The sequence below is a fragment of the Dromaius novaehollandiae genome, chromosome 1, assembly GCF_036370855.1.
Source record: "Dromaius novaehollandiae isolate bDroNov1 chromosome 1, bDroNov1.hap1, whole genome shotgun sequence".
NCBI classification, from domain to species: Eukaryota; Metazoa; Chordata; class Aves; order Casuariiformes; family Dromaiidae; genus Dromaius; species Dromaius novaehollandiae.
The window spans coordinates 174669487-174677176 of record NC_088098.1 but is presented as its reverse complement, the minus strand read 5'-3'; positions in this window follow the sequence as shown (position 1 = coordinate 174677176).

Genomic DNA, 7690 nt, shown 5'->3' with positions numbered 1-7690 from the left:
AATCAGATCAGGTTGCTCAGGGCTGTGTTCAGCTGAGTTTTGAACACGTCCAAGGATGGAGATTCCACAGTCTCTCTGGGCTCTCTGGGCAACCTCTTCCAGTATTGGACCACCCTCAAGGTAAAACAAATTGTCCTTATATCTAATTGGGATTTCCCATGTTCCACCTGCATCCATTGCCTCTCATCCTGTTACTCTGCACCTCCAAGAAGAGTCTGGCTCTTTCTGCTCTGTATCCTCCAGACAGGTGGTTGCAGACAGCAATAAGGTCTCTCGTGGTTCTCTCTTGTCCAAGTTGAGCAAGCCCAGCTCTCACAGGCTCTCCTCATACATCACATGCTCCAGCCCCTGACCAGCCTAGTGGCCTCCACTGGACTCGCTCCAGCATGTCACTGTCTTTCTTGTACTGAGGAGCCCAAAACTGGACACAGTGCTCCATATGCAATCTCACAAGTGTGGTATAGAGAGGAAGGATCACTTCTCTTGATCTACTCGGTGCACTCTTGTTAATGCTACTCCAAATGTGTTCAGACTTTCTTGCTGCAAGGTCACACTGCTGGCTTATGGTTCAACTTGTTGTCCACCAGGACCCCCACGTGCTTTTCAGAAAAGATGCCTGTCACACACACACAGTTGACTCCCAGCTTGTATTGTTGCATGGAGCTATTCCATTCCAGATGCAAGACTTTGTATTTGCCTTTGTTGAACTTCACATGAGGTTCCTGTCAGTCCATTTTCCAGCTGGTTGAGGTCCCTTTGAATAGCAGCCCTGGCCTCCAGTGTGTTGATTGCTTCCCCCAATTTGGTGTCATCTTCAAACTTGTTGAGAGTGCACTCTGTCCTGTCATCCGGGTCATTAATGAAGACATTAAACTATTCTGTTCCCAGTATTGATCCCTGAGGGACAGCACTAGCTACTGGCTGCCAGCCAGTTACATTGCACTACTGATTACAACTTGTTTAGCCCAACAGTCCAGCCAATTTTCCATTCATCTTATTGTTCACTTATCCAGCCTGTATCTCACCAATTTGGTTATAAGAAGACTATGGGAGACTGTGTCAAAGGCCTTGCTAAACTTAAGGTATACAACATGTACTGCCCTCCCCTTGTCCACAACATCATCACAAAAAAAAAATAAGGTTGGTCAGGCATGATTTGCCCTTGGTAAATCCATGTTGGCTACTCCCAATTAATTTCTTATCCTTCAAGTGTTTAGAAAAGCCTTCCACGAAGATTTGCTCCATAACCTTCTCAGGGACTGAGGTGAGGCTGACCAGCCTGTTGTTATCTAGTTCCTCTTTCTTGCCCTTCTTGAGGATGGCTGTGATGTTTGCCTTTTTGTAGTCATCAGGAACCTCTCTCCTTCAAAATTGCCATGACCTTTCAAAGAGCAGTTTAACAGTGACACTGGCCAGCCCCTCCACGACCCTCGAGTACATTCCACATGTTGCCATGAACCTGTGTATATCTAACTGGATTGAGTGCTCCCTAATTCTGTCTTCTCTTACTGTGGGTACTGCTTCACTCCTGCAGATTCTGCTAGGATGCTCAGGGACCTGGGAGGCCAGAGGACAGACCTTACTAACAAAAACTGAGGCAAAAAAAAGGCATTGAGTACTTCAGCCTTTTCCATGTCCCTTGTCACTAGATCCCCTGCGCCACTGAGGAATGGACCCAGGCGGTCTGTAGGGAAACCTACTACAACATCACCTGTGCCAGAATAACCAATCAATAAACTCCTAGAACAGAAGAAGGCTCAGAGGAGATGGACAGGGGCAATGTGCTCATGAAGCTTAGGGAGTGACTGATCACAGCTGTTGCAAAAAAAGCTAAATTTATCTTAACACAAAGGGAACCTGAGGGTGGCCTTTTTTAGGTAAACAGCTACATCAGTTGAGTGGATCAACTGGTTGTGTAAATGTTTTTCCTTAAGTTAATCAAAAGAGTGTGAATGTCTTCCTGAGTTAGCCAGACCAGCATGGGGGGAGTGTATACACTGCTCAGCCCAACACAGACTATGAAAACTGAACAATTAACAAAAAGAACTTTAAAGAGAGAAACGGGCTTGAGTTGGTTTCAAACCATGCATTCCTTCTGAGGGTCATGCCGGTGAACATATTATAGAGATCAGTAATGAGAATCACATCAGTAATGAGAATCACATCTATATTGTGATTCAGCTATCATAATGGCTATGTTCTTGTATTGTGATTTCAGTACATTGCTGCATCACTTTGCATCACTTTAAGTGTGTGGATAGTGGAGCCAGTGTCTGATCTCTGGGTAAAATCAACAAGGGTCTTAGCAGCACTTCTGTGCTCCTTCTAGGTAAGGCAGCAGAGATGGGCTACCTTTTCATCAGTGAGAAAAGGAAAAGATCCCCACAGCTGGAAGACAGTAACTCTAAGAAAAATGATCACTTTAAAGCAGTAGGTGTTGGAAACTGCCTTAGAAGCAGCTACAGAGAGGTGTGCTGGAAAAAAAAAATCCCATATAAGTGGGTAGCTCTAGAATGAAGAAGCTTCGTACAGAGCTGGGGGCCATTCAAAGCCCCCCAGGATAGAGCTATTTTGATATCACATGTACTGCTATAGCAAGGTAACTGGTAACCATTCAAGATGATTAAGGAATTTAAATTTATACAGAGATCATTGCAGAAAGAGAGATTTAAAATCTAATGTCAAAAAAGCTTTTAATAGCAATAACAGATAAAGATCTAAGTTTCTCTTCTGAAAGTTAGTATTTTTTTATACCTGTAGGTATAACACTGTAAAGGAATATAGGTGTTGCTAGTATATGTTACCTTATCTCTTACTTCAGGAGAAATCAATTCTCATGTTGGTTTTATTTAAAACCATTTACATTTTTTCTTGAGTGTTAAACTGAAAAATTTGCTTTTTAAGGTCTCAGAAACAGTATTTTTCTTTGATGTAAGTGCCACAGGCCAAAATGTAATGCTTTTTTCCCCTCTCTTAGATCTCAGTCAAGATTTTATGGGGCCAAATATGAATTTCTCAATATTTTGTCATTGTTCTTTCTCTTTGTTCTCCAAATCTATGTGTATTTGTTTCTTCTTCTGCATCAAACACCTCCATGTTATATAATGTACGGAAAAAAAAGCCCTGCCAAAGCTGGTGTTTCTGTGTTAATCTCTCTACTCCTTCATTGTTTGCAAGTGCTTTCGTGGCCCCTCTTCTTTAACTCTTACTGAGCCTGGTCAGTCTCCAATTACATGGCCAGCTCCTTGGCCTCTATTTCCGTTTGCTGTTTGCTTCCACAGGCAAGCCAGCTGCTTTCTCATAAGATTGTTTCACTATCCCCATGAAATCTACCCTCAGCTTATCAAGGGTGATAAATGCTTCTCACTCTGTCTATATGTTGCTATCAAGAACAATTACTCATGGGCATTCTTGTAAACTTGCAGGATGTGTTCTCAACTTCTGGCAGCCTCACTGACCTCAGGCTTCTTCCTATCCTTTCTTAGATCTTTAGGACTTGGTTTTTTGATGGTGCTGAACTCCCACAACCCTCACTAATTTAATTTAAAGTTCTGTTTGCTCAGAAATTTGGGAAGTTAGGGAGTGGCCATATTGATCCTATAATTCATAATCTCTACAGCCAACACAGTGCACAAGTATATGTGCACGAGAGTAAACTCTTTAAAACCAAGAAAGGTTTTAAGGGTTTAAAGGCTATGTGTAAAAGGAAGCACATGCTCAAGTACTTTGCCCAATCTGTGACAATGATAGAAGTGATTCTCAAGCTTATCACAAAAGCAAGCAAATGCCTTCTCCTCCAGAGTCCACAATAGTATAATGTCTTGTGATGAAAACACAACATTAAGATTAGCCTGACATTATCAATGACTATAGATTGTCAAGTACCATTCAGCAGCCAAATCTCAAATCACAAAAACTAACTGAATCACATTTTTCTCTCCTGTTGGGGATGTTTATATGTCAGTATGTCCCTTAATCTGCTGAACACCTGTTTAACTTCTACTCTTGCTGTTTCAGAAATTATTCTGACAAGAAGATTTCAGAAGGGTGTGTCCCTCTTAATTCAGTCAAATGACCCCCCTCCCTCCAACACTGCCAAGCAAATAGAGTAAAGAGTCATGGGAAAGACCATTCTGAGACCTTGCTGCTGTGAGTAGGAGCAATGATACCTGTTTATTCCCTTCTGGAAGATACGTGACTAATAGCTAGGAAGAGCCTGGCTAGTTCCCATAGTTGCAGGTAACTGGCTCGAATTTTGCCGTGCCATACATAACAGAGGCTGCAGCTTTCAATTCAGCTAAATCTCAGCTGGTTTGTTTTTTATTCTGTATTTTATATGCTTTGTTTTACTCATCTGTTTATTTAAATGCATAAACTAATATTCAGTACTGCTTCCTATTAAGCAACAAGTCTTGATGCGCAATTGGCTCATCATGTGTCATGAACACCTCACATACTTTCTATACTATCTTTCTCCAAAAATCAAAAAAGGCTGGGCCTGCTTTTGGTTGCTTTCCTCACTGTCTTCTTATAGAAGAACAAGCCCCATTTATTTCAGTGAAATCACCTCTGAATAGAGATGTATTAAATATAAATTAAACTATCCAAACCTGGCTCACTGGCATGGTTAATAATTTATTGAAGGCTATCAGTGCATCCGTCTCATAACAATCAAAGACAAGCTTTTAACCTGAAACTTATGATTGCATGAAGGAATTTGTAGTATCTCTTTCAAATACTTTCAGAACACCTGTAACAAAAGGCATGAGATGATTACAGTGGTTCTTTATTTCAAAGACAGGAAACATAGAGTGCACACACTAATGGATGCAGGTACAGGTCATCAACCTAGCCAGTTCTCAGCTATTCCAGTGAAACCATAATAATTTCACCCATGTTAGGGGGCTTACTCTAGTCTTGAATATTATAAAGGAGAATTTGAGTGCTGTGTATGTATTAGAGATGCAGATTCATTAGTGTCAGAAAATGACATTAGTGTAGTGTCTGAAAATGACTTCCTCATTTGTGAAGCCTGTCTTGCCAAGAAGATATTTACTTTAAACAAAACGCAGACTTGGAGCCCAAGATTTCTCATGATCAAATCTGTCAGCTTGAAAGAAACCCTTCCGTAATTTCCTTCCTCCCACCACATGCCCACTATGTATGAGTGTAAGTCTCACAGATTAAAAAATATTGCTCTGTACCATGGATTCATGATGAGTTTTTTTCATTCAAATTAACCTTTGCAAGCTTCATTACTTTTCTGTCAACTTCCCAGTTACTGTCATAATCAGATTTCTGAAGGCGTAGTTGTGTTTGAGAGACACAAAACTGCAATGGGCAGTTCACAATCTGGCAATCACACTGGCCAGAGCTCTGGAGAGGAGGACTGTCATGAATAATGAGTGGACACATGCTGATATACACTACAAAATGGTGATGAATGAGCTCTCTTTTGTAGCTGTCCAGCCATTCTGGCTCACAGGCAAAAGTAAGGCCCCTATTCTTCTTCATCTCCACTTCTGTTACAATCTGTAGGTAAATTGTTCCAGAAAGGATTTTTAAGGTGTTTGATGTAAGACATCCTGCCTAGGGAATATGTAAGATAGGGAAGGCTAGTATGCTTTCTTTTCAGCCTTACACATCTAAACAGGTACCTCGACAAGCTGGCACTGAATAAGCAATTTTGCATCTTCTTTGGAGAGAGGGAGCAAATATTTCTTTTGCTGTCTGGTTCTTCAAATGTAGATTGAATGTGAGCCTGAAGACAGTCAGATGTTCAGTTGTCTCTAAAAGAAGTCAAACAAAGCTGACAAGATGAACTTAGAATTTTCCTTTATTTGTGCTCTTCTGCATGGCCAAGGAGGAGAAGGTACCAATTGCGAGTGGTAATTTGCTGAACCAGACAAAAATATTAAAGCTAGGCTTCACCGCTTAGGAAAACACTCATCTGAATTTCTCTCTGACAGATAAATTTTGGTTTGTAAAATAAGAACATTCCCTTGAGACAATGAGGTATGTTAATGATTATTGGATAAAATAAACAAGCAATGACGTTTTAAGAGCACAGAAAGCTTAACTGTCATTTATTTTAAAGAGTTACTCTTAAATATGTTGCATGGTAATCTGAAGTGGTAAGAATGCTTGCCATCTCTTTGGAAAAATACTGTATAGTTACACAGATTGGGTTCCAAACCCTTCTGTTGTTGGGAACCATAACCCTGATAATGCTGTTGATTTCCATAATATTTCTGAGGTGTTTCCATCATGCTGGTCACTGTATGTTAAATAGCCAAGGGCAACAAAGCTTACAAAGACGACAGACCTAAGTGTAGTGTGCCTTGTTTGTGCTTTAGCTTCTAAGCTACCAATCTGAGTTTCTACAGATACAGGCAGGGATATAACCGTGGACCTCCACAGTTTGACAAAGTGTCAAAGCACTGAAAAAATTTTATTAGTTTAAAACAAACTACTGTTAATGTGTGAAAGACATTTGTTGTAAACATACTGTTTGTAGTGAGAGGTATTCTTTGAAAAAAAACTGGTTCTGAACATGAAAGGGAAAGACAATATATAGATTTTGAGTTTGCCACAGAAGAAAAGGATGTCTCAAATTGTGAAAATTTCCTTTTTCTATTCTTTTTATCATATTTTGTCTCACCACAAGTTACATCAATGGGTATGTTCACCATATCTCCGTGAAAGTTCTTTTCTATCTTTAACTTTATATCCTTCTGCTTAGATTTATCTCAGGTAATTTCAGTATCTCAGCATTTTTGGATACTGTGCTTGAAGACTATTTTTTAAAACTGCTGTTTTTGTCAATGAGTGTTTCTTCTGTCTTTCCCAGATGTCAGACATATTTGAACTTCTACCTTGTCTGTTAAATATAGTTTTAAAAGTAATGCTGAAAAAAAATTACTGTTGTATTACACTGCTCAATAACTGATTCAGCTTTAAAATAAAATATGTTTTTCACACTTTTCTTAGCATACATATCCACAGCAGTCAGGAACAGTGGTTTTCTAGGTACTGTAGGTACAGACTATAGCTTCTGCCTGCCATCCTGACACATTCATCTCTGTTCAACAAAGACTCTAGGCACAATGTTTATGCCTGTCCTTGTAATCCAAGACTTAGTTACATATTCAAACTGAATGTGGCACTGTTGGTAAAAGAGTAATGAGTGGAAGGTTTGAAGAGCTCCTTCCTTTATAAGAGAATCGCAACAGAGGCTTCCCTCATAGGGGACTGCAGTCTCACCAAGGCACAAGGCAATGCCCAGCTGTTGCTCTAGCCCTGAGGCCAGACAACATCATGCAGAGGGGGAGATTATCAAATGATTGATAGGGAGAGGAACTTCAGTGTCTAATTGATGTTTATATCTTTTGAGAAAAAAAAAAAATCCCCTGCAGTCAGTATTGGACTGGCTCAAATTTATCCTTTCACAATAATAGCATAAATGCTGCTAGGTCCACCCCAAGGAATCCTGTCTGGCCGAACTGATGTGATAGAAAACTCAAGCAGTCCCTCAGCATGCCAGTAATGATCCAGTTCAACCTGCTAAAAATCAAAATTAAAGAAGGTAATATTCTGCTAATGCATTGTTCTCTGAAAACATTTTCCAATGCTTTGTTGCTTGAGGGTGACCATCCCTTCACTGGTCTGCAAAGCTGGTATTGTGCTGCTG